Raw genomic sequence first — 27,597 nt, forward strand, 5'->3', positions numbered from 1 at the left:
GTACCCTGACAAAGCGCTTCATTAAGGGGGAGGATAAATTTATCCTTAGCCTCCTGTTCATCTCCACAGATACAGCCAACCTGCTTGTCACTCGGCTCTTTACAAACTTCCACTGAGGTTTTGGCTACTACTGCACTTCCTCTCCCAGTGAAATCTGCACTGCACTTGGGCCATGTATGTACAGTTGCATTTTGCTCACTGGTAGTCCTTTCTTCTCAATGAAAATGTATGACACTGCTGAGCATGAAGCACTACTGACTTTTTACTACTTTTTAGCCATCCTTGTTAAAAGTAGAATGCAGGAGCTAGTAGAATGCATGTATTTATTCCTTCAAGGCTTAAAAAAAAAGTAGGATTGCTTTGATTCATGGATATGTTGAAAACTCTGAGGAGTGTGAGATGGTGTGTTTAAGAGCCTGCATATGTTTCTTGATGTGGAATCCCAGCCCCTACAGGATACAACCTGGCCTGCACAAGAGAGGAAATCAATGATTTACCACGGGTATATGGTGCAGTGTGGGATTGTAGTGCTTGTTGGCTTTACATCACTAACAGAATTATAGCCTTTGCTCACAATTCAAAACCTGGGAGTAGTTACAGCTTGTTTTTCTGTCAGAAAACTAGAAGGAAAAAGCAAACAGAAAATACCTCCCAGGCTACAGTAGCTGGTGCATTTTTTCCAGATACATTTTTTGGTATGCTGAGACCTCAGAAGTCACTCACAATTAAAAAGCTTGATCTGTGTGTGAGATTTCATCTGCCTCCCTTTGCTTCCTCTGGGACCTACCATACCATTCAATTTTAAAACTATGCCTTTTTCTTCCCTTCCTAATTAACCCCCTGCATGAACACCAAGTGGAGCCTGAGGAACATGAGAACACAGCTATTTTTGTGTTCATAAAGACGTAGGAAAGGCAGAATTAAAACATGCTGACATATGCACATCACAGCAACTGCTTTCTCTGCATGATCCCAAGGTTTCTGATAGCAATTTTTGACCTTCAAAGATTTAGGCATTTTCATCAGATTAAAAATTTTCCTCACCCATTGAAGAATTTGCAGTAGGAAAGGTTTATTGGAGTGCCAGCATACTTTTTATGAGTTTGCCCTATGGTATGTTGCTTATGTGCTGTGTCAGGCCAGCTCTCATCAGTTATCCATGTTTACCACTTTCACCTTCTATCTCTGTTTGAAGACAGAAATCTTGTAAATACATCTGCTTTGTTCAATTAAAAAGTCAGTATGAAGTAAAAAGTTAGTATGAAAAGACATTGAAAACATACCTTAAAATACAGTGAAGATATAGTAACTTTTAACAGGAGTCATAACAACCCTCAGAAAGCTCTGAACAGGATGACCTGGGATGTATTTCAGCCTTCGTGCCTGTTGCTCTTGCAGCTCTTTGGGGACACTGTACCACCCACAGTTTCCAATTTGAAAGGTCATTTCTGCACTTACTACAAACTTGTATCAAACAATAAATAGCAATCGCCTTCTTTAGAGCAAAACTCAAAAGAGCCTTGATTTACCAACAGAATCTCCTTCCTTTTAAAATTTACAGCAAATTTCACTTGATTTTTGGCTCTTCCCTTCTGCTTATATAACCAGTATGATAACATGATTGCAGATGGTTTTTGACATCTGCTGATCAAGCCTCATTTTGCTTCTCTGCCTCTGTTTTGCAATATTTTGGTCAGTGTAACCAACCAACTAAATTGTGAAACAGAAGGGAGGGCTATGCAGGAAAAGAAAAGAGCCCCAGAAACTTTGGTTTAGCAGTGCTCACAGCCTTGTACCACAAGCCTTAATACCAAATATAAATGCATGCCATGAGATTAAATTACATTATCATTTGCTGAGGTATTTTTTGAGATATTTCCTTAGTGATCCTATTTTACCTACATTCAGAGGATGCAGATGTCTGTAACTAGATAAATATCCAATTCATTTTTCTTTCTAATTAATCTGCATAAATAAGCTGGAGTCAAAGCAGTCTCTAGTTGCTCCTAACTGCGCAATCCTGCCACACTGGTCTTACCTTCAGTTCTAGGACTCACTATGCTGCAGCAGTGTGAGAAGAGATGGATGAATTTTTGAAAAATGGAGATTGGAAATTAGGGATTTCAAATTTTAATAAATCCCATCTGAATATAAATATAAGCTTACAGAAAACACGTATTTCTGCAGCAAACAAACAAACAAAAATAAAAAAGGAGAAAAAAAAAAAAAGGAGGGTCAGAAATGCATTTCATTTGGAAAGAAAATGGAAACTATTGATCCGCTAATAATATTTTTGCCTTAGGAATGCTATGAGCACAGAGTGCAATTACATACCTAGTATTTCAGTTCAGTACCGTCTTCTTCACTAATATGAAACATCTAAATGAAATGAAAGAGCAACAGTAACAAATACAAGATTTGTATTTCACAACGTCTGACTGCTATATTTATATCGACACATCAACCCTGGGTAAGTCAAAGCTTGACTTAGTGAGTGGCATTTTAAATGAAGGATGGTAACAAAATATACCCAGTGTGCAGTGCATACCCTTAGCAGCATGAGTTCTATATTTCATACCTAGAATGCTCTGTCTACTTTACTGAAATGGACTGATGTTCCTTGTTAATGTGGGAATTAGCAATATGTAACACATTTGTTTTAATTCATAAAATAGAAAACAAAATATGTGAGCTAGTTTTGTAAATTGCAAAAAAAATAAAAAAAAAAAAAAAAAAAACTCAAAAAGACACCATGAGAAAATCCTAATTGCCCAGCAGATTACTTGTAAAATGGAGACATCTGTAAAATGCAGTACCTTCTGTGGTCAGAGAGGTTTGAAATGACGCAGTTAGAATGATATCAGCAAGAAGGAAAGTGAGATAAATCAATTAGGCCAGTTTAGATACATCTGAATCTAACAGAAATGTAGTTGATTCATTAGTATCTTGCACTTTTTCCTTACATAGTTCTCTACCCTTCATATGAGGTAACCACTGAGACTCAGCATTTTCATGTGCTGAGCTTCATATCATCCAATGATACACCTCATGTCAGAAAAATAACATCAGAAAAATAACATTGCCTTTATGTAGGACAACCCTCCAGGCTCAAACACACGATCAACTTAATTTGGTTTACAGAGCTATGCTGTGTCAGCTCAGCTCTGGTCACTGACTGCATCTTAACTCTTCCAACAAGCTCAGGGTGGGATGTACAAGCTCCAACCACATTGTGGGGAAGAGAGATGCCCTGTGTTCAATGGACAAGGAAACTTCCTCATGTTCTAAATGCACACTTGAAAGACTGTATGTAGTAAAATTTCAAAACTTGTATCCACAGGAATATTTTCAACATTCTTGGAAATGCCAGGTGCCTGCCAAACTCGTTCAAGTCCCATCAAAGTGCTGGGTAATGAAGGATCAGTCTGCCTGCCCTGTCTCATCAGGTGTCTAAGATGACTGCTGGGCTCCATCAGACATTGATGGCAGCCTGCTGTATGTCAGCTCTCTGCTCATTGGAGCACCCATCAGGACACAGGGAACTTCAGTCCTTGGACAGCCACAATGTGGGGACAGACACAGTGGGTTTATGAAATTCGTGTTGCATCTTGAATGTTTAGAAGTAGTAGATCCATACAGGTGAAATAGAAAAGAATTTCTTTCTGGGTTAGGCCTAGAGGACAATAACGCTCTAGTCCCTTCTGCTGAGATTCTTTCTACTTTCAGTTTGGAGGGAGTCTAAGCTTTAATAATAAGCATACTCTATTATATTTTATTCTATTCCTTATACATTTGGTATAGCTCCTGCAATCACAGGCAGTTCCTCTTTTCTCAGCTTCTCCCTGTGCAAGAACTTTTCCCTGTATTGTGTTTTGTTTCAAAGCACTTTTCCTTCAAATATGCCTTTATCTAAGTTCACTTATCTAAGACTGGAGCCCTCATAAAAGTTCACGTCCCTCTTAGGTAGTTACAGGATAAAATGTACCAGACAGTTACAACTATAAAAATGCTGTCACTCAAAAAATTAGCACGTTTGATATGCACTACTATCTACCAGACAGACAAGTGCTAACCACTGCCACTCTCTAAAGGATGGCCAAATGAATAACAAGGAGATGCCCTTGCACAGGCATTCAGGTTGGTTCATTCCAGTTGCCCACAGGAGTATCAGGGGCAACCCAGGAATTATAGCAATGTTGGCACTCCAGCTCTGCTTCCATCTGATCCCAGGAGGTTACTATTTTTTGAAAATATTTTTTTTTAATATTTTTTTTAAGTGGTGCTGAACAACAGCCTCAGTGGCTCAGTTAATGAAATGAAACAGATCTTCTTATATACTTATGCATGAAAAGTTTGCTCTAGTCTTCTATTTACAGTACTTTGCTAGGTAATTTCTAATTCAGTGCCTACAGCTTGCAGATATCTCATTACATCAGTAATAATTGTTACTAAATCCCTATTATTTTTATTCTGTTTTGACTGGTGATGATTGAATCACATTCCTTTAGATTAGTTAATGATGAATTAAATTAAATGCTGAAATTAAGCTGTATAATAATAAGTTACTAGAGAGACTTTCAGAACTATGTGGGTCTGGCTTCAGGGATGAGTTACATGGTAGAAAAGGGAGCTGTAAAGGAGAGCTGCCATACTGAGAAAGATCAGTAGGGCTGGTAAAAGGCAGTGAAAGCAAGTTTCAGAGTGAATCATTCAGGCTGTGAAATAAGCAGTAGACACTGGGACAGAAACCAGGAGCTCTCCATGCCAAAGCACATATAAAGACACTATCTAGGTTTCAGCCCAAGGACAAGTTTTAACTGGTACCAGCTGCAGAGGGACAGGTGAGGGGCTGTTAAAAGACTTGCTGTCTTTGATGGCAGAGGGGATGTCTGCAGGCTGCATCTCTTCATATAAGATGGGGGAGCTGTACTGAGTAAGTGGTCACTGGATGGATAAAGACACAGTAGGCTGTACAGCAGCTACACTTTCAGAACCTCCTCAGACTTTTAATATGCACCACAAGCCACCTGGTCAAATGAATGTTCCACCATATTAAAGTTTCTAGCATATTCATGTTAGGATGTTCTTGAGTCTTGTTATACAGGAGGCACAATTCATTAAAAAAACACGCAGCAGATTGAAAAAAAATAGGATAAAACCTATGATTCTGTTTTTAAAGACATCAGAAACGTGCTGAGCACTGCTGTCCTATGGAGAAAGTGTATACAACTATGTCTGCATAACAGAAGATGTAGTTACTGAGTATATGAAGCCTGCAGCCCCACAGAGTAGCAAAACTGAAGTTTAAAAGGATAAGTAGTTCTTGTGCAAAGAAAATTTTGGAAGTCACCTATCTTCTTCTCCTTGATCTTATTATTTTTAGCTAACCTTGATTGTCATTAGTCACATAAGAAATTAATCTATAAAAATTGCTAAATCTGCATTTGATATGGATTGTATCTATAAAAGGCTCAAGAAGAGATACATTTTCTTCCCTCATGCTGTATCTGTCTCTCCACCAATTTGGAGATTGCTCTAATGTGGTTTGGGTATAGATTTGAAATGGAAGACAAGTGGAAGGTGTTTGTGTTTTATTTCAAGGAATATGGCACCTTTGTATTTGTTTTTACATGTCCAGAGAGGCAATAAATAAGATAGATTATCTCATCTGTATTTTTCTGTCCATTGCTCCAGGCTAAGTGCTGCTATCAGATCTTCATGCCACAGTCTCTTCCCCTGGCTGTCCTAGCTAATCCAGGAAACAGTGGCTGATTTAGTACCCAGACTGTCAAGTGCAGAGCAAACCACAGGTGAATGTTTTAACCTGTGGTTCTCCTTGCAGTACACTGCCAGCTACCAAGCAGTTCCATTCCTCCCCCTGTCACAGCTGCCACTGCTGGAAAACAAACTGAGATTCCAGTGCTGGCTCTCCCATTTGTATGGAAAACTGACCTGCTGGGGGGGTGGGAATCATCTTGCATGACACACAGCCCTGTAGGAGGTGGCTTTGAAGTAATATTTTTGAGCGTTAATCCTCTTTATCAGTCTTTGTTTACAAGTTGAAATAGTAATCAAAGAAATAAAGTAGCAAAACTAAAAGACTAAGGTTGCTATTCAGGCTTTTTCAAGAACTCATATGTTAGTTTAAATGTTTTAAATAGTTTGAACAGGTAGACCTTGATATGCATAAACAAAACTCCTTTAGTATCTGAATTGCTTTGTTGCCATCAAGTGGTTTAAGGAGGCATTTCACAGCATCATGGTTTGATAAATCAAAAGTATTGAAGCTACACCAAGTCAACCAAAATTAAGAAACATTGATTCAAAATGCAAACAAACTTGTCTGGTAGCTTTTCTTTGGAATGACACTGAGTGATTTTGATGACAGGGATCATTTTGCACTCCAGTCATAGTGATCAGAAATAACTGTCATTGCAAGAGAAAATGCCATTTATTTATCTAACTTTCACTTTCTTGGCCAAGCATAAGACTTGGTGGCATTACCTGACCAGAAGCTCAACATGAGCCAGCAGTGTGCACTCCCAGCCCAGAAAGCCAGCAGTACCCTGGGCTGCATCAAAAGCAGCATGGCCAGCAGGGCAAGGGAGGGGATTCTTCACCTCTATTCCACTGTCATGAGCCCACCTGAAGGGCTGGGCCCAGCTCTTGGGTTCCCAACAGAAGAAGGATATGAACCTGCTGGAGCAGGTCCAGAGGAGGCCACTAAGATCATGAGAGAGCTGCAGCATCTCTCCTGTGGAAATGGGCTGAGCTGGGATTGCTGAGTCTGCAGAAGAGAAGGCTCTGAGATCTTTTAGGAGCCTTCCAGTACCTAAAGCATACCTAAAATAAAGCCAGAGAGGGACTTTCCATGGGGACATGTAGTGATAGGACAAAGGGTAATGGCTTTAAGCTAAGCAAGAGTAGGTTTGGATTAGATACTAGGAAGAAATACTTCACTATGAGGATGGTGAAGCACTGGTACAGGTTGCTCAGAGACGTTGTGGATGTGCCTGGAATTGTTCAAGCCACTCTGGTTAGGGCTTTGAGCATGACAATGCTCATGACAGAGGGGTTGGAACTGGACAACCTTTACGTTTCCATTCTATGATTCTGTGATATTTGCAGGCAAACATTATAGACAGATATTATCCAGCACTGTTACTAAGGCAATGATTTTTCTGAATTACTACAATGTTTTATCCAGCATCTGAATTCTGTTAAGTAAATGCTGATGCTGTTTGTGTTATTGATGAGTTTTTGGGGTCTTATCTACAGGTACTTGTTCCTTATGATTTATCTTACCCTTTTTTCAATCTCTTGTTACTCTCATTTGTTGTCAAGCAATGCTTGTTAAAGCACTATATCCTCAGCTTTTGCTTCTATTTCCTTACAAAATTTTAAGCACAGAAGAACTTCACTAACTACAGAGGCGAGAAGATTCAGATTCTCAGATTGTAAAAGCCCTTGTGAGAAGCAACAGAAGAGCCTTTCTACTTGTAGTTTTGTTGACTGTTTTTCAGCTCATCAGTGAAATTTCTGGTGTGGTATATTAATACCATTCAATGGTAAGGTACCTCTTTCATTATTTACACATTTTTTCCTAAATACAGCACAATGACTGAGATTTTGATGGATACATTTACATATGTTCCATGTACATATCCACATATGTTCCATCTACATACATCAACATATGGAAGCCTATTGACTTCCCAACAATTACTAATAATTGCCTGATATCTTTTGGGATTTTTTTCCTGCAGGCAGCTCCCAAAGTCATGCTGGCAAATAGAATGAAGAGGTCCAGATAGGGGTGTATCTCATTTAATTCTGTATTTAAGCAAATTTTAGAAAAATTATTTTATGGAATCATAGAATTAGCTGAGTTGGAAGGGACCTATCAAGATCAGAGTCCAACTCCTGGCCTGGCACAGCACCATCCCCAAGAATCCCACTGTGTGCCCAAGAGTGTTTTACAAATGTTTCTTGAAATCTGGTTGCTGTGTTATGACCACTTCTCTGGAAAACCCATTCCAGCATCCAACTCTGGGTGAAGAAACTTTTTCTAATATCCAAACTAAACCCCTCATGATACAGCTTACTGTATTACTCCTAAGCTTTTTCCAAGGATCACCACCATTGGGCCCAGCCATTCAGACACTTTTCCATCCACCTCACTCTGTACTTATTCAACCCTTAACCGGGTTCTTTATGATGATGATTTTATGGGAGACAGTGCCAAAGATATTCCTGAAGTCTAGGGATACAACATCAGATGCTGTCTCCCCCTTTACCAGCCCAATGATTTCACTGTGTAAGTTCATCAGATTACTGAAACATGACTTCCTTTTATTAAAGATGACAAACTTACTTTGAAACCAGGTATATCACCAGAGACTTGCTGGTGGGAAGATTTTTTGTAATATTTCTCAAGAATTCAAAAAAAAATATATAAGAAGGTATTACTCAGACACAAACCAGTTTTTTGCTTCCCAGGAGAAATCATAGTAATTTATGCTAAGTAAGAAAAACCCAAAACTTTACATCTTTCATGGCATTAACGATGCTAGAACATGGAGCCCAATGGAAAACCAAGCCCATACTCCAGTGCTACAATCACACACAGATGTCAGAATTAGGCATGAATTCTCCTAAAAGTCAGTTGAATAGTTCTAGGTATTTCCATGTCTATACACATGGAAACATCAGCTAAAAAAAGAAAAAAAACTTCACTTGAAATATAAAGCATGACTGAGAACTCCAGTTAAAGGATTACTTAAAGAGTTGCCATAAATATGCTGAAAATTATACTGAATAATCCAAAAGAATTCTGCCAGATGAATCAAGCTTGCAATAATTTAAATGTGTTTTACAACAAAATACACTTTGGTGATTATTTATACCTGTAGTAAAAACAACTATTAAATTTAAATATTACCAAATGTGGTAATGATTGGGTCATCATTATAGTTCTGATGCTGGTATACCTCTCCATGAAAGCCAAGGCACGTTCTTCTGGCTAAATTATTAAAACAGGTCATTTTGTTTCACCCTTTTCTTAATGTTAGAATGTCTTTGTTTGGTTTTAAGACCTAATATATAAAGAAAAGTTAAAATTTGCAATGCATGATCTTTATCAGGAGAACAAATGACTTTTTTTGGGCGGGGAAGCAGGTTTTTCATATTGCAAATATTCTTCCAGACAGATGCATAATTTGTTGAGAGATAATCTGATGATCCCTGCTCTGTCTTTTCTCTTAAATACAGCTCAGCTGATGAGTCAGCTCTTCCACAATCTCTATTGCCATCTGTTTTGATTTATAAATTAGTTTAAATTACAGATATGATTTTGCTCTATTCTTCCTTTTTCCTCCTGTTTTTAAAGTAATGCATTTCTAGGAGGAAAGGAAGAAAGAAATAACCCCATCTGATTAGCAAATGTCAGTAATAAATGTAATCATTTTACTGTCAGAACAACTTAATTCTTCCTCATTTTCTTCAGTTGGCCTTAGTAGAGTATTTCGTTACTTTTGATTTCAAAGAGAACATTTTTTGGTGTTGTTTTGTCAGCTCAGATAGTCAATTGTATAACAAATGAGAGATAATTGAATGAATTTTAAATTTCTAATAAGCATCTAACCGACAGGTTATTTGTGCCAGTATTTGTGTCTGGGTTAGCTGTCACTACAGCTGTTACATGTCTCCTGGCCATGTCCCAGGCTTCTGAAAGCTGCACTCAGTGGTTGCACATCAGTGGCACAAAGTGCTCGTGTTGGCACCCCTGCATGCTGCAGCAGCAGAGGGCACAAAAGGAGTCTGTGCTGTCAGTGTCACTTGTTCTGTGAAGTTGTTCCAGTCACCAGGCTCCAACAGACCATTTCCCTCTGCAAGATGCACTGGACAACAGGATAACACTAAGTCATGTGCCTGCACTTGCAATCTCAGACTTTTTGGTATACACTTGGTAAGATCGCCCCAACAGATTTAAAAACTTGAAAGACCACTGCATGTTTTCCTGTTTCCATTCCCACTCGTTTCTTTGCTGATGATTTCTACTAAAGTTATTTGTAATAAGCACATCTGTTTAATTGAATACTTGAACACTGGAAAATCTCAGAAGTTTCTATTCTTCTAGACAAGTATATATAACCACAATGATGTCTTTATGATTTGAAATAACTTAGAACTATAAATTCAGGAACAAGAAAAGAAGATGATGTTGCAACACTAATTTTCACGGCCGTAGATCTTGTAAGAGTACCGTAAACTAGTTTGCAGTAATCTTTATTTTGGAAATAGATGAAAGAAAAAAACCAGCAGTATTAACTAACGATCACTGAGATAAAGAACATGTCCACAATGCATAAATGAAAAAAAAAAATTGACTGATATTTAACAAATTCTTACATACATCACATAATTATTTATGGATGATAAACTGTTCTAAACATTTAGTTGGCAGCAGATGAAAAAAAGTGCCTGCTGTTGATTCTGGCGCAGAACCCTAACATTACTCAGCAACATAGTTATAAGCACTGTAAATACAGCATATGGATAAAACAACAAACGACTCTTTAGATGCATAAGTGATTAAAGTTCTGTGTACTTACTGCATAAGGTCAGCAGTAAACACTCATTAAACTTGAGTCTTTGACATCTCAGCTGTTTAGTCCTGGCTCCATTTTTTGCACTATCTTGTCTTATTCATCTAAGCAGGAATCTTTAAAAGAGTCCTCTGATTGTGTCCTGGTAAAGATGAATTACAGATCTCCTAATTGTCATGCCTTCTGGCTCAATATTACCTGCCTGAATGTCAGTGGTCCTGTTTAGAACATGAAATAAAATGGATTCTCAGGCAAGCCAAAGTCATGACAGGAAGGGCCATTTACATCTCAGTCTGTATATAGCATATTTGTGCATTGTTTAAAAATTGAATGTGCTAGAGATGGTTTTGAATGTAGAAAAGTTATCTTAATATTGGAGATTTTTTTATTTGGAAAATGAGAAGAAAGATATTTCACCCAAACATGATGAAGAATTTCTTTACTGTGTGGGTGACCATTCACTGGAACAGGTTTCCCAGAGAGGCTGTGGAGTCTCCCTCACTGGAGATATCCGAGAACTACCTTGACACAGCCCTGTGCCAAGCTGTGGCAGAGCTCCTGCCCCATCTTTTGTGACACTACCAGCTGCCACAAAGCTTCATCTCCACCCTGCTAAAAAGAGGGCAGCAGCAGTTATTATGGAAGAATACAAGATGGGGCTATATCCCCATAATGAAAGGTTCACAGTAATGAACAACATCAAGATACATTCTTTATGACATCATTTTACTCATTAAACAAAAAATCCAAACCAACCAAAACCAGTAGGAAGTTAATTTAAGGTGGGCTTTTCTTTAAGGCAATTGTTTAAGTAATAATTACTATCCTCATTTAGATAGGATTAGCTGTAACTTTGGTAATGTTCGTTATAATTAAATGTTGGTTTAAATGAATCTAAAATATTTGCAGCCCATTTGGGTTGAGAAGTTTTAATATGAGGGTAAAGTTTGCATCTAGGATCTGTGGAGAGTGATTAGATTGAGAAACACATAGGAAAATTGTAGTCCAGTCAGGGAATAAGCATGCTGAATTAATTTTAAGCCTTCTCTCAAGGTACCAGGCAAAAAGCAGTTTTAGATCTGATGTAACTGGGTGGTGGAGAATGGGCTGCTGTGTAGGAGTAGCTTAATGAACCTATTAAATATGACAGAGACACAACTGACCAGGAGCAAGTGGATGGGAAAAGTGATTTGAGTCTCTCTAGCTTGTGGGACAGCCATAGCTCAGGTGTAGAGATTGGGGAAATGCTGTGTCACTGTCAAATATGCTGCCTCTGGCCATGGGTAATACCAAGTGCTTCAGGGAAAGGAAACTTCTAATAGGGGCCAGTATGCTGCAAATAAAGCTCCTTTCCTGTAGCGAGCTGTCATCATGCAATAGTAAAATTCTGTGATGCTTTTGTGGTTTTAAACCTGGCTGGAGATGGAAAACCACACTGCTGCCCACTCAACTCCACCTCTCTTCCCCTAATCATGGTGGAATGGGGGCAGAATCAAGGTAAAACTTGTATGTTGAGATAAGAACAGTTGAATAATTGAATATAAAGTAAAATGTAATAATAATGGTAAATAATATTAATAATGATAATAAAAAGATGTAAAACAAGTGATGTCCAATGCATTTGCTCACCACCCACTGACCAATCTGTCACTGTCATTGACTTCCCTTCTCAAAACTGGATCAGCCCCTTCTTTTGGATTACTCCCCCCAGTTTATATATTTGGCATGACATTCTCTTCTTTTGGTCTGTACAGGTGACCTGTGTCCAAGCTGTGTTCCCTCTCAATTTCTTTTGTGCACCACCTCACTGGTAGAGTGTGAAACAAGTGAAAAAGAAATAAGAGTCCCTGACTTAGTTTAAAGACAACTTAATAAAAACCCAAAATATCAGTGTGCTATCAATACCATTCTAATTCTAAATCTAAAACATGGCACTGTAACAGCTACTGAGAAGAAATGTTAACTCAACCCTTGTTGAAGCCAGGAGAGATGCATATATATATATATATATTCATCTCATGCTGTTAATTATTATTCTATTATTTCAATTATCGTGTATAAATTAGTAATGGAGTAGCATGACAGAAGACAATAATCATCATATACAGCTGGATTTAATTTTGATGCAAAGGGCCTGTTGCCTCACACACAAGAGAATATCTAGGGGATTCCAGCCCATGTAAAGGATACTGATCTCAAAGAGAGGAACATTCTTAGTGGTGTCACAGCACCTGAAAAGGCAGCACCTTTTGTGGCTCCGTTAACTCAGTTTCCCCTGATACCAAGTGATAATGTAGCCTGGCAAGTAATGAGGTTTCAGGCTTCCATCTCCTACTTTCCCCTCTCTTCCCCAATTCCTGCAAAATCTGAAAAAGGAAATGTGCATCCATTTCTATTCTCAGCACGTGGCTAGTAGTTGTTTTCAATTTTCTGGTGTGCTCCTTTGGCAACACCTAGCAGAGGGATAGGGCTGGTAAGGCATGGAGGACAAGGAAGCCACTGCCCATCCTTACCCAGGAGGGAATGCAGAGTTCAGGGGTCACTGTGCTTTGCAAGCAGGACACCCATCTGGCAGTGATGGTGAGAGGAAGCTGGGTCCCTGTCCATCCTCTGAGAGCTGTTCTGTGTCCTGAATGGGTTGATAAAGGACGGGACCTGTCCTCACCTGCTTCTCTGCGGGCTCCAGGGAGTCACCCTGCTCTGAGCCCATGGGGAGATGGGGATGAGTGCCTGCTCCCTGAGCTCACTTGGATGTCTGCCCAGCCCGAGCTTCCTAATCATGAGAGCAGATCCAGAGGTGGCTGGAGGGGACTGCCTAAAACAGGGGGTGATCTGGGGGCTACAGGATGGTCAGACTGGCAGGACACTAGGAGGGTGGCAGGACACCAGGGGGAAGAGCAAGTGTTTGAGTCCTCTCCTTAGATGCAGCTCCCAAGCAAGGTGGGAAGGACCAACAGAGACTTACTGGCTGATGCAGAGTCCTGTGGCATGGGCAACTAAAGCCCTCAGCAGAGGAAAGGATATTTTGAACACCTCAGTGCTGCAGGGCAGGACTCCCCCATACCTTTCTCCTTTCTTCCTCTGCACTGTCTGAGCTTTCCCAGGGGCAGGGTGATGGCTGGGGGCTGGCAGGACAGTCCCCTGTCACCTTTCCTTTTCCTGCACAGCTGTGCACAGCCAGCCACTATTTGCTCTGAAATATTTGTTTTGAAAAGTGACTCTAGTGAGGTGATGCCGTGCAGAAAACACTTCAGAGTTGTTTGGGGAGCAGCAGCAAGATCTTAAGTAAAGCTCTTTTTGTCAAGTAAAGAAGTACAAGGACAGGAATGGATAATGTAGGAATAACTGAAGATTAGAGAAAAAGAAAGGCAAAGTCTCTGAGATTTGACCAGGAAATCTCTCTTTTTTTCAACAATATTGTCCTACTGTGTAACTAAATTGTGAAAATACTGCCATCATCTGGATGATTAAAAATATAATCCTTATTTTCTTACTACTGTTTGGGAAAAAAAAAAAGAAGAAAATAATAGCAAATTTCTGCCTAAATGAAAATTTCACGTAATCACAACAAAGCAAAACCAACTAGTTTTTGAGATGGAGGACCATGGCTCTACCTGTGATAATCTATGGTTGTAATGATGCCAGACTTAGAGAGCAATTCAGCTCTGTGTTGGGAGGTTCTCTGTAAAGCAGAGGGAAGAAAACTTTAATGAAGCGTAAAGCGCTTTTCTGTCCTAAAAGCTCTTATAAAGCTTGCCTAATTTTGAGATAAATTAAAACGAAATGTATGAAGCATTATAGTTTTCTTCTGAATGTAATCTTTCTGGAGGTATGTTTTTTCAGACTTGGAACCTGATTTTTAGATTTAATTTCCTCTACATTCCTTCTTTTCCTGTATTTCTTATGTCCAGTGACAGCAAAACTTGTAGGTGTTTATGCATTAAAAAGTTACTAGTATTAAATTTTGTCACAGCCTGAAATCTCATCCCTACTTTGAAGCATAAAACTTGTAAAAATTAGTGTTTCAAATACTTTTAGGTAATGTACAAAACTTGGTTCTTCATATTACATCTGTACTCAGTAACAAGGCAGAGGCTTAATTACCATTTTAAATATGAAGGATCCTTTCATGCATGTACTTGAGCAAGTTTGTTAAATGAACTGAACCTTTGTTGACTTCTTAAATTAACAAGGGTATAAATGACTTGAAGAAGGGAAGCCTGCTTTCTTTTTTTTTCCATTAGAGAAAAGCACAACCTTCCTACATTAAAAAATAAACAGACTTATTAATTCCTTAACATTTGAAGTCAATCCAAATGGCAGCCTGCCAAGATAGATAAAACAAGGAAACTCCATATTTTATATTCATTCCTACTAATCAAGAAAATATATGGCTCTCCAAGGAGGGCTGTGAAAATGTCTTGGGAATACTAAACAGACAAACTGTGTATTTTCAGAAGGAATCTTTCCACAAAGGGTCTTGATTACCACAGCATCGTACCATCAGCAAGCTTCAAAGGATCAGCTCTCTACTGTCTTTCTGAAACTTGGAGTTGTTGACCGAATTTCATTTGCCATGTCTGTATTTAGTATAAAGTACATTTCTTACATTCAGGATATCACATGCACATATGCATATACACGTATAAATTATAAGAATAAAGAGGAGAAAGGGAGGAACTTAAATCTAAAATGCTGGTGGCTCCAGCAGGATAAAATCTGTGAATGTGATTTCAATAATTTATCCTCATACATTAACCCACCATTTGCTATTGCATATTTGTTTAAGAGGAATTTCCTTACCAGTCTATATAAGTTCAGCAGTCTGAAATAGATTAACCTTCCTCATACATAGAGCAATTGGGGAATAACTCATAGCCAAAAGGTAGTAAATACGAATCAATATATTTTTACAAAAGGTGATTATCAGTACAATAGCGAACACAATGTATCCTTCAGGGGAGGACAGAGGTGGTATGGACAATGTCATTATAAACTTGTGTAAGCCCAGGTGAGATAACCCCTATAAACTACAGGAACTTTCTTGTCCCAGAGATAGGTGTACAAACACCACAGAATTTAGCAAAGCTCAGAAAACAAATATTGGGAACTGTGCTTAGTTGTGTTCATAGATAATACTGATAATACTGAAAAAAGTCAGAGATAGAATAGAGGATAAGAAAGTCGGGAAGTTTGAATTTTAGAAATAAATAGCATAAGCTTGGCTTTGAAATAAATGTTAGCTTACTACTGTCTTTTTCAAGGACATCATTATTCCAAGTCAAGTGAAATACTGTGTTAGGGATGTTGGAATAAGGGAGTCCTGGGCTGTTGTGTATCAGCTAGGCATGTGGGAGTAGCTGTGATGTGACCATGGGGCAATGAGTTATGGGGTTGGTAGTGCTTTGAAAAAGATCAAACATCCCTTTGTTTTCTGCTAAAAAAATGTGGGGAAGGAGTTTGTGGCCATACATCTGTGGAGGATTGTTGGGGTTTTTTTGCAATAAATTTATTTTGACAATAAATATTTGCATTCTGAAGGATAAATTGTTCTGTTTTGAGAAGCAACTTTGTTTTTGTTTGTGGTACTTTAACAATTTTTCCCTGCCTCTGCTTTTTTTTTTCTACCTGACTATTGCTGCTTAGAAACAGCCAGGCATCCCTGCAGGTCCAGCTGCCTACACTGGGAAAAAAGAAGTTTCACAGTCAGGGGTGAGGAGCACCCACAGTGCCTCCTGTGCAGGAAGAGAACTGCTGCCCCATCCATGTGGTGAAATGGACACAGGACACAAAGCATTTCTGTATCATAACAGGAACACAAATGCCTTTCAGCAAGAATCCAGGAGAGTGAATTGCATAAAGGTTTCATGTAGAATGGAAGGTTGCACCACTGTGCTGGTATAAAACAGCATTCTTTCAGCAGTTTAAGGTGTCCATCATTTAAATTCTAAGTATTTAAGAACAAGATTCAGTTGTCCAAATATTTATCCAAAACTTTTTTATCACAAAAATCTGACATTTATTTAGTTTATTTATTTATTTATTTATTTATTTATTTATTCACATTTATTCTTTTCCTCTGCCGGCAGTGTTTAGGATTACTAAATTTTCAATTGATATATCCTAATTCAAAATAAAAAATCTAATGGATATCCTAATTGAAAATATAAATTCTAATGGGATGCATTCAAATCTCTGTGTCTTTTACTGTAGCACACCCAGTAGTGCTCTTTTCTACAGAATATTTTACACTAAAATAAAATAACCAGCCTATGCTTCCATCATTTCATATTCCACTAAAAATGCATCAAATATGGAGCATATATGACTCTGATTACAGACAAATAATTTTTGATTTCAGTTACCAGTTCTTCACAAAATATCTGTGTTTGACAAGAAAAACACACAGCTTAGCAGCTCACTTCAATGAGAAGTAAACTGAGATATTTTGAGCTGTTTCTGTTGGTAGTATTCAGAACTACTTGGTATCTGTCCTACACTCCTATGCTGGCCATTTAAAGCCAGAGCTGTTTATTTGGATATTTTTAAGTCTCTCAGCAAACCTTACATGCTTTTTTATCTTAGAAAAATGAACTTGCATAGAAGCACCTGAAGAGAAACATGGAAAAGATCTGACTAAGGGATGGAAGGCTTTAGTTTCCCTGTGTCTCATTCATTTACCTATGACACAATAGTGAAGAAGTTGAACACCCAAACCCCACAGATTTACTGAGTGCATCCTGCCACTTTGAAAATAACAATAAAATTAACAAAAAAAATATCAAAACAAAACAAAAAATATCCAGTGAAACTATATATGTCAGGAGAAACAGTAGTTCATAATAAGTCCATAAACATCTCAAGAAAATGTGCTGCTTAACTGCTGGCTGTGGACAGGCTTGCCATGGAAATGGTATTGGTGGTGGGAGCTCCAGAGCTGGCACGTATCAGCCTGCCCCACAAGCTGCTCTATGCCCCTGGACTATTTGTGATGCCCTTGTTACCCTGAGCTGATTAGGACCCTTAAAATCCACGAGCTGGATCTTCTAAACTAATTTTATTTTTAAACCCCGTAAAATATTGTTTTAAGACAGTTTCTTTCTGCATAAATATTAGAATTCTCTACCTTTACTGATCACAGTTCTCTTTTTCCCTTTTACTCACAAGGTATTCTTGTGCTGGAGTTGAATGCATCCCTCATCAAGTCACCTCTGTGCAGGGCATGGTGTCCTTTCCACAGCATCCCAGCAGCCTTCTTGGCTCCCATCCCACAATCCTGCTGGCATTGGAGACTGCATCCACCCTCTTTGCCAGGTTCAGATGAACTCCTCTGCAGCAGCATTCAGGTTGGATGAGAAGGAACAAGGTGCTTCATATCAAACTAGATGGTGCAAAACTATGAAGACATCAGAAAAAAATCTTGCTTCTTTGACAGAAGTAACTCTCACAATATTTATTCAAGTCAGAGAGAGCTTCTTCACAAGTACATTGTTGTATTAATGTATTGCTTGCAATATTTTCTTCTTTTTTTTTTTTTTTTTGATGGTTGACTAAGGTTGGAGGGGACTAAATAATACATTATGACATAAATCACTATAAGAATGATACATCTGCAGTGATCTATTCAAACTGCCAAGCAGCATTATAAAACTTTCCTTATATTTAACTAGTTCTTACTTTTTAGTAAAGCCTGAATGCTCCAAATTAAAGAGACAGGGGTTTTGTTTAAAGGGAGATGGAGGATGGTTCCTGATTATGTGCTTCTTGCTGAAACCAGATATTTAATGTAAACTGTGGCTGACAGTTTTGAGCAGATGGCAGTTCCAGGGATCAAACTGATCACAAGGAAAACATTCAGAAAACATCATCTCCTTGTTGAAATATAGTGCATTCACAAGGAAATTGTAAAATTACTGTTCCACAGACAGGAATAAAATCATCCTGGGTGAAGTTTTAAAACAGCCTTTAGGAAGCTTGAGTTTTGCCAAAAGTCCCAAGATAAAATTGTACATAGTACAGATGCTATGAAGGATATCTTCTAATAGGGGTGCCTGAATCTGCAAAAGAAGGAATGCTAAAGGGAGATGAGAAAAGAGCAGAATGCTTAAAACATCTGTGAGAAAAGAACATTCTTATGCTCCAGTTCATTAGTAACCACCTGTGAGTGATGCTACTCCAAGAAGGAGCAGTAAAAGCAACCCATCTCTGACAGCCTTTCTAAACATTGTACAGCCTGTCTTAATCCACTTCTCTGGGCCTTTTGAGGAATTAAACTAAATATATATTTTTATTTAATTAAAGTGTACCTTCAGTGCAGAGGTGTGGTTTGACTGTTCAGTGCATTGAGCCCTGAAAATTGATATGCAAAATTCATTTTAATAGAGCGAATGCATATTTTAGTGGACTTTAATTAAAGGATTTCTGCAAAGCTAAACGGATTGTACATGCCTTTTTCTTAGTTTATTAAAAGATTAAAAAAAAAAAAAAAGAAAATATTGTATTTCATGAATCTGTACATTTTTGTCTTTTTCTTGCTTGTCCCATATCACATGTCTAAGTCTACTCTCTCAGCTCATGCTCAACAGGCTAAACCTAATATGGAAGTTAATGAATTGCTTTAAACAATAGGAGTCTTGAAAGTAATTAAGCCTGTATAGATTTGTATTTGGGAAGTCTAATTTATTTCTTGTATTTACAAGAATGTAGAGAATATTGATGAGTTTGTGTCTTTGAAAATAATATTAATTTTAAAAAAGTTATCAAAACTAATCCCTTTCCTTACTTATTGTCCCACAACTTTATCAAAACTTTATTGCTGTTTCTATTTCTCACCACCATTGTTTGGAATAATAGAAAAGCAGAGTAATAGGAAAATAACCATCAGGAGCCAAAGGAATTCAATATTTATAGTAGTAGTTTCTGTTTTTGGTAAATGTAACACATTTCTTAGCATACAAATACTACTGATATATGAATGAGCATGCTTTCAGCATGAGCATGAAACAGGGAAATGTCATCTATACCAAACATCCACATATTCTGTAATTTGGGCTGCATGATAGTTTTAATAATCAGTAATTATTGTTAAACAATAATTTTAGAAACATCTACAGTTTTATTTTTACAATTCTCTGAACTTATTAAAGAAAAATGAGTTTTCAAAACTTTGAAAATCTCATTCTTTTTTTTTTTTTTCTTTTTAGTAAGATGCAGAGGGCAAGTGTGTAAAAAGGACACTCCTAACTGCCAAAAGGAATTTCATCCAAATCTCGGCAAGATCAATGGTGAATGCAAGTAACATTTTCCTGAACATTTGTTAGAAATATGTGAAATTAACTGCTGGCTTCCTTTTTGTGTTGGACAGATGTGTTTACAAACTACTAGGAAAAGGAATTTAGTTGGCAGCAAATTTAACACAAAAGTGTTTAACACGAAGATGAATAGAAAATGTGTATGGAGACATCTTAGAGCACTTTGCAGGCACTACAGGAGTGAAGGCAGAAAGTCACTTTTCTGAGTTACTTCAGCTTTTGAACATGTATGAAAATTGACTCTAAATTATTTTTCAGATTACTTTCTATGTATATTTTCCATTAATATTTTAAAGAGATATCCATTTAATATCTAGACAGCATGTATGCGGACTGATCCTAAAAGAGAGATGCAGAAAAGGGATTTGAATAAGGAGGCTGTTAATTCTTCAAAAGTTTTTATTAGCATTTTGCATTTTCACCTCATTAACAATGATAAAGTTATATTACAGTAAATTAAAAAAAATAGATGGGAAAGAAGAAAACCATAAGCACATTTAAAAATTATTTCAAAACATGAATGAAACGGAGCAAGGTGTTGGATGTACTGCAAAAGACAAAAAATACAACATTGTCTCGTGGCTCATAGTCCAGACTGAGTATACTGGTAGAATATTTAAAGCTACAAAGCCACTATGAATCAAAGAATCATCAGTCAGATATTTTTCTCATCATGCCTCATCCTAATACTGCTGCATCACACTATGAGAACTGAGAGGAAATCAACCACACAAAATCCCAGTAAAGTAAAAGACAACATCTCTTCAGATTTCTGTATTAAAACAGATATTTTTATGCCATGTCTTTGGTTTGATGATAGCTGCCATAAAGCACTTCAGTAATGAACAGAAATAGAAAATTAAATACAGGATCTCCCTTTTATATGTCTCCTTATTAAAGAAACTTTCAAAGTCATAAAATGACAGTATTGTCAACTTTCATTGAGGCCAATAGAACATAAATTCATTATATTTATGATCTTGAAAATCAGTCCTTGCCATTCCTTGCTTGATTCTATTTATTTCCAGAATAAATATGTTTTGCCATTGTGCAAAGCAAGGATTATTTCTAATAATCTTGTTTTTCTGTTCTGTATCCAGAGGTTCAGACACTACTTACCTCTTATACAGTGCAGAAAAAAAAGCCCATTGAGCTCATGACTGTCCCTTAAAACCATATTTTTGTGCCATAAGGATATTGTTGTTTCTTGCGGTAAGCATTAAATTTCTAAGTGGTCAATAATGTTCTTTCTTTTTGCTGAACAGTGGGCTAGACATTTCAATATATTTAATTTTAAAATTGAAGTTCTGTAGTACATCAAGTATTCTGCTTTATAAGGCAATAAAAGCTTTAAGGAAGACATTTCAAACTTCCACAATAAAAGCAACTAAACCCTAATACCAGTATTGCCACAGAGAACTGAGGTTTTGTGTAATAGCTTAGGTTGATGATTTCAGCCATAATTGGAAACATCTTCCTGGGTTTCTTGACTTTTGTAAACTACTTCAGGAAATCATTCCTTTTTGAGTGGGTGAGGAAGATGTTTAGAAAGAAATAAAGTGCAAAGTCCACAAAATATTGTCTATTGGCAAAACAGAAGATGGCAAATGAACCAAAGAGTTTAGCCACTAAAATACACACCATGAGCACAGGAAATATCCTCAAGATGCCTGTCACAGGTGGGTGCCTGGCAGGACTTCTGCTCATGCACAAAACAGCTGTCCTGTTGTCATGCTCTGTGATGCTCAGCCTTGTCTCTAACACAGTCTTTCCTACAAGATTCAGTTTAATAATCTGTTTGCCTATTTCCTGTGGCTGACCCAGTCCAGGAGGTGAGCTTGGGCTATTCTCCATGTTTGCTACCCTGGGCTCCTGACAAAATGTTGCTGTCACATCCCATTTCATTTGAAACAGCATCTCTCTAACTTTGTTTTACTGTACTACTCACTCCTTCATTAGTAGCTTTTTAATAGAAACTTGTATTTAGTGAATTAGTGCAGAAGGCATCCAAATCCATATTCCACATTTAATGAGTGCTTCAAAAGGCTAAGCAAGAAGGCAGTTAGGATTTAAGTACTCTATGGACTCTTTGTTGAAGCCCTTCTAGAGGAAAAAAATCAAATTCTTATGGCCATGCAGCTGAAGCACAGTAAGCATACTTTAAAAGGGACAGAAGTATATAATTATACATTTAATGTTTAATGCATATTCAATTTAACTCTGAAGATTTAAGTCCAAAATGGGTCAATCTACTAAAGACCTAAATGTAAAAACATTCGTTTTTGTGCTTTATCCCAGACTTTATGTTCTGAACCCCTACTGGGGTCAAATACCATAAGAGGCTAGGGCCTATAGTCAAAAATTAAAGTAGTAGCAAAAGAGCCCAGATGCTGAGGAAGACTCTTTAAGCTGAGTTTTATCCGCCTGCATTTTGCTATGTAGGTTCAATATGCTACGTCCTCATAGCGTATCACTGAAATATAACGTGTTTCGTGTTTAAAAGGACTAAAAAGATCCTTTAGTTCCAAGCCCCCTGCCATTGGCAGGGACACTTTCCACTGGAACAAGATGCTCAAAGCTCCATCCAGCCCAGCCTTGAGCACTGCCAGAGATGGGGCATCCACAACTTCTCTGGGAAACCTCTTCTAGTGCCTCAACACCCACACAGTTATGGATGGCTTCCTAACATCCTAACAATGTATCTTCTTTCATCTTAAAGCTGTGCTTCTTCTTGAGTAGACCTGAACCCTTCTTATTCTCTAAGAAGTCAGCTTGTAGGCTATGAATGTGCTACAAATAATCCAGTTGGAAATGGTATTTATACCATTAGGAAATTTTCATAACAGCCTTGCTTCCTGTCTGTCAGAAGAAATGCTTACAGCAGAGCTTAATCCTCACATATATTAAATCGAAAATCTGCTCTGTAACTTCAGTGGGAAGGTACCAGGGATGTAGATATTGCCCTTTTTGACTTGCACACTGTACAGCAGTGTTCCTCTCATCTTATTTAGCATAAAATAGAAGTATTAATATGGATATATATGAAGCGAGATGTTGAATTCTTAAGAAAATCTCAGATATTTTAATGAACTTTTATAGGGTCCTTCTGCATTCTAACTAAGTGACAGAAGGCAATTTATTCTGGTGAGTGTGACATTATTGAGACTGAAGTAACTCAAAATTTAAGGCACTTCAAAACAAAATCAACAAAAAACATGAAAGAATGAGTAGTGTAGTGGTCCTAGCACAGTGATTGAGGTCAGAAGAATTTCAAAGTTGGTTTTAAGTAAATTCTTCCTAATCCCTAAAGAAGCATAGAAAATTCTTTCTGCTAGAAAATGTATCTGCACTGGAGAACTCTCCTTCATTTACTGGTTTTCAGTTTCAGCATCTCCTTAGCTTTATGCATTTGGTACATTGTAAACCTTGCTCTGATCAAATCCTGCTGTGGGTAATTCATCGACATCAAGCTACAGAAAGGCATTCTGCTTAAGCACTTTTGAAGACTTCCATAATTAAAAATGTGGATGCTATAATAACTAAAATATTAGAAATATTGAAGTGCTTAGGTTGGAGGCAATGTGTGTTTTTATCTAGATACAACAACGGACTAAATTTGTGTTCAAAATATGTTCAAAATGTATCTTCCTTCTTAGCACATTTCATAAAACCAGAATATCAGTTAATAAAACTATACTGCACTTTTATGGACCTTATGGAAACAAAAGAAGGTATGGACAAAAACAAAATGCCTGAGGTTTAATCTGAATTTCAGAGAAAGATTCCCTAGGACAAAAGAATAAAGCAGTGATTGCTTCAGTTTCACTGGTCTTCTGGTGGCCTTTCTTACCTGGGGGAGTATTTCCCACTCATGCAGATCCTCAGGGAGCTGAAGGCTCACATCTGAGTACCCTCACGTGGGTTGAGCAGAAACATTATTGACTGTAGATACCCTGTGAACTAGTGAAACAGATTTTGACTCATAGATTTTCTCCTTTGTAGTATTTTGCTATATCTTTCTTGCCATTTTGGCTTTTTCCTCTGCTCCAGTTTAAAAGTGTCCTGTGTTCCTTTCTACGATGAGGAGAGGGGAAACAAAAGCATGGGTACTATGAACTCAGATTTACTGTGTGATGCCAGCTTGATTCCTCATGTATAATTGCAACCTGCAAGATGTATTTCTGCTTTTCTATTTTCACTGACAGCAGTAGAAATTGTGTCTCTAGGTCTGACAGTTCTTTTATGGATCATTTGGATGAAAATGTTCCATACATGCATTTCACTGCCTGTACACTTAATATGGACGTGGCTTTTGCCGAGCTGGAATGCATACATGGATTTGCAAAAAGATAAGAGTATTCCAAGTGTGAGCCTATGGATGTGAAAACATGCAAGGAGGTTTAACAACTAAACAGAAAGCTAGGAGCGTGGCATCTTCTCACTGTATTCCATCCTCTATTATTGTAAGATCTCTCTCATTTCTACTCAAATGTGTATGAAGCAGTAGATCTCCTGAAAATGGGCTATGTCCAAACAACATAAAGTAAAAGAGGCACAGGAAAATTTACTGCCTTTCTTATTCCACCATAACCCATTAGTGCATCACACCTAGCAGTAATGTAAGTATCATAGTCTCACTGTATTTAAATAGACATTTAAAGTACAAATATAAGAGAGAAAATATGTGAAGAGATATTTAGAAAAGTGACATCTTTCTCATTTAGAGGTTGACTATTAAACAACAGGTGTTTCCTTGTTTGGTTTTTTGTTGTGTCTTTTTTTTCTTTTGAAATTGAGATATGTTGAAAACTCCCCCAAATATATTAGGTTGATAAGAAAATAACTGAGGTGTTCTGAGAACTGGACTGAAAGAGAATACTGCAGTGAAACACTGTTTTTCCTTCCATGACCCTGCATAAGTTGTTTGACCTCTCTGCCCAGTCTCACAGGCAATCTGTAAAGCCAGCAGGAAGAATAACAGCTCCCTACCTCAGTATGATATTTGAAAAACTCAATGCTTGTAGATTACTTTGAACTAGAAATCAGTCAAGCATGAATACAACTCCCTATCAGGGGTGCAAGATAGCAGCCCTCCACTGCTGTAATGTCTGGTGGAACATTTGTGCTGCTCCCACTCATGCCTACAGCACAGTGATTATTTTCTCTTTTCAGTTTGAAATACAGAAGAAAAGGTAATAATTTTTGTGAACAGGTAGTTCAAGCCAAAGTTAATTTTACAATAGAAAGCTTTTATTTTTTTCTTTTTTTTTTTTTTATTTTGCGCTCTACATTTCCTGTTCATATTTTAATAATTAGAAATTTGTAAAAGATGTTTACAATGCAAAATCTGGGAATTTTTTTTGGAAAATGAAAATAGAATATTTTCCATTTTGAGGTGGGACTACTCTCCACACTTGAATTGATTATTTCTTGTATTTCAACACTGACGTGATATAGATTGAAGGAACTGAAATTCTGAGGTGTGTTTTATTTGCTGAATGAAAACCACAACATCAAAGAGTTTTTGTCTCACAGCACCTTGATATTTTTGTCTTTTCTGATGCAAATTTTCTCTGTAAGTATTGGCATGAAATCTCACAATCGTAGTTGTGAGACGGAGGTGTATCTTTGGAGGGCAGCTGATAGAAAAACAGTGACCAGAAGTCCTCTGCAGGCTGCTCAAGTACCTGCAGCTACAACAGTAGTGTCTTTCCCATAGAGGAGAGGAAGGTCAGGGTGTGATGGTCTAGAGCTCCTCGTACCTATGGAATTCACTGCCAGTCAGTTATCTGCATGGCAGGGCTTTGGCACCGCTAGCAGGGCTGCAAAGATAGCAAACCAGAGAAACACTCTGGGCTGTGTTAGACACTGTGGAGTGCAGCAAAGCCAGAAAGCTTATCTGTTAGCTGGGTACATCACACCCTGTAACAGCAGTGTCTGTATCACCAGACGTTCCGGCCAAAGAGAGGGATCCGTGCGCAATCGGAACCAGACCAACCATCCAGGAAATTCTACTGTCTCTCCAAAGATCCTGTCCCAGAACCTGACTGTTTTGTTTCCTCAACATCATGAACGTACTTTTATATTGCTAGTGCCATGTTTTGAGTACCCATGCACTGTTAGTCCAATACATATTTTTATTAATTTTTACTCCTTTTTTAAGCTCAATTTTTCAAATGGCTTCTAGTTCTTCACTTTGTTTATCCTGGGTCATAATACTGAACATCAAAGCATTATTCAGAAGTTTTGTTACTTTTTGCTTTATGCTAGAAAGTCAAATTGAGGGGAAAAAAAATAAAAAACAAAATACTTTTTTAGAATATATGGAGAAAAAAAGCAGCACTTACATGATACTTCTTGTATGACCCCGTAAGAAATGCATGTAGGTATTTTCAGCCCAAATCATAAGAGACCAGATGGTTTTGTGATGGTGGGTAAAGGGACAGTTGGTGACCATGGGGAGATTCAAGATTTTGTAGTCACTGCCACTACAAACATTTTCTGTTGCACTAATACAGCTGTTCATGACAGTTCCCTAAACATGCCAGCAGATAGCATAAATACTTGCTCATCCTGGTTGCAAATTATAGTTGGTGTTTTTCCAACCAAAGTCTACATGAGTTCAGTCTCAATAATCAGAGTCACAGGATGAATAAGATTGGAAGGGACCACAGAAGGTCACCTGGTCCAACCTCTCTGCTCTAGGGTCATCCTAGAGCACAGGGCACAGGATTGTATCCAGATGGTTCTTGAATATCTCCAGTGATAGTGCTGGATGGGGACATTCTGTTCTAAATCATAGAACATGCACAAAAGATGAGAAGCCATGGTATCCTAGGTTGTATTCAAATTTTCAATTATACAAGATTTAATGGCTGGAGCTACTTCCAAGTTACTGCAGAAAGTATAATGAATGTTATATTTGCCCACATCAATACCTCAGAATCAAGATTTAAATTGCCAGAATTACTTAGTCTAGCTCATGGGAAAAACATGGTAACATTAAACTAAATTCTCAACTACTTTGAAATGCAGAATAAAAAACCTGGAAAAAAAGGCACTAAGAATGTGTTTTGAATATGCATTTCAAGTGCTCTTTTCCAGACAATACACAAAAATTAAGAAAAGTTAATAGCTAAAGTTCTGTGGCTTATTCTTTATTATGTTGACTGAATAATGTATGAGACAAAGACCTAGCTCTACCAAATATTAAAAACCTAAGTCCATTCCTAACTCCATCTCACTTTGAAGACAGTGTGATGCTGAGTACGAAGTGTCTTCATGGATTTGGGCTTCAAACTTTATATTGCTTTTAAGTCATGAGCTGAATTTTTCAAGGGATGCAAAAAATAATAAAGGTTCTTACAGGTACATTGACCAGAAAGTGAAGATTAAAGAAAACAATAAGACAGAAATTGTGACAACCAACATGGAGAGAAGCTAAGGAGCCCAACAAGTTTTTCACCTGTTTTCAATGGCAATTTCTCTTCCTGCATTTCAAGACCCTGAACCCTAAGGCAGCAGCAAGGACAATGAAGTCTCTGTTATTTTAGGACAAGACTAGGTTCAAGACCACCTGATGAATCAAAGTATATCTCATGCCATGGGACCTGATGAGCTGCACCCCAGAGTCCTGAGAGAATCGGTCGATGTTACCAAGCCATTCCCAAGGATATTTG

General features: G+C 37.7%; 1 protein-coding gene across 33 annotated transcripts in view; it reads right to left on the reverse strand.

Annotated features, from left to right (window-relative positions):
* KCNB2 (potassium voltage-gated channel subfamily B member 2) overlaps nucleotides 1–27,597 on the reverse strand; it is a 330,276-nt gene that overhangs the window by 224,491 nt on the left and 78,188 nt on the right. For 6 of the 33 annotated variants that reach the window (XM_086885291.1, XM_023920905.2, XM_086885304.1 and 3 more), the window contains exon 4: nucleotides 2,335–2,379. The exons of 19 other annotated variants lie outside the window; for them this stretch is intronic. The gene's annotated coding sequence lies outside the window, so the exon portion shown is untranslated. Of the gene's footprint in view, nucleotides 1–2,334; nucleotides 2,380–17,771; nucleotides 18,004–27,597 lie in introns of all 33 variants that reach the window. 8 more of the 33 variants (XM_086885165.1, XM_086885321.1, XM_086885156.1 and 5 more) reach the window with 2 other exon arrangements.

Source organism: Cyanistes caeruleus, chromosome 1 (assembly GCF_971803275.1).
Source record: "Cyanistes caeruleus chromosome 1, bCyaCae1.hap1.1, whole genome shotgun sequence".
Taxonomy (NCBI): domain Eukaryota; kingdom Metazoa; phylum Chordata; class Aves; order Passeriformes; family Paridae; genus Cyanistes; species Cyanistes caeruleus.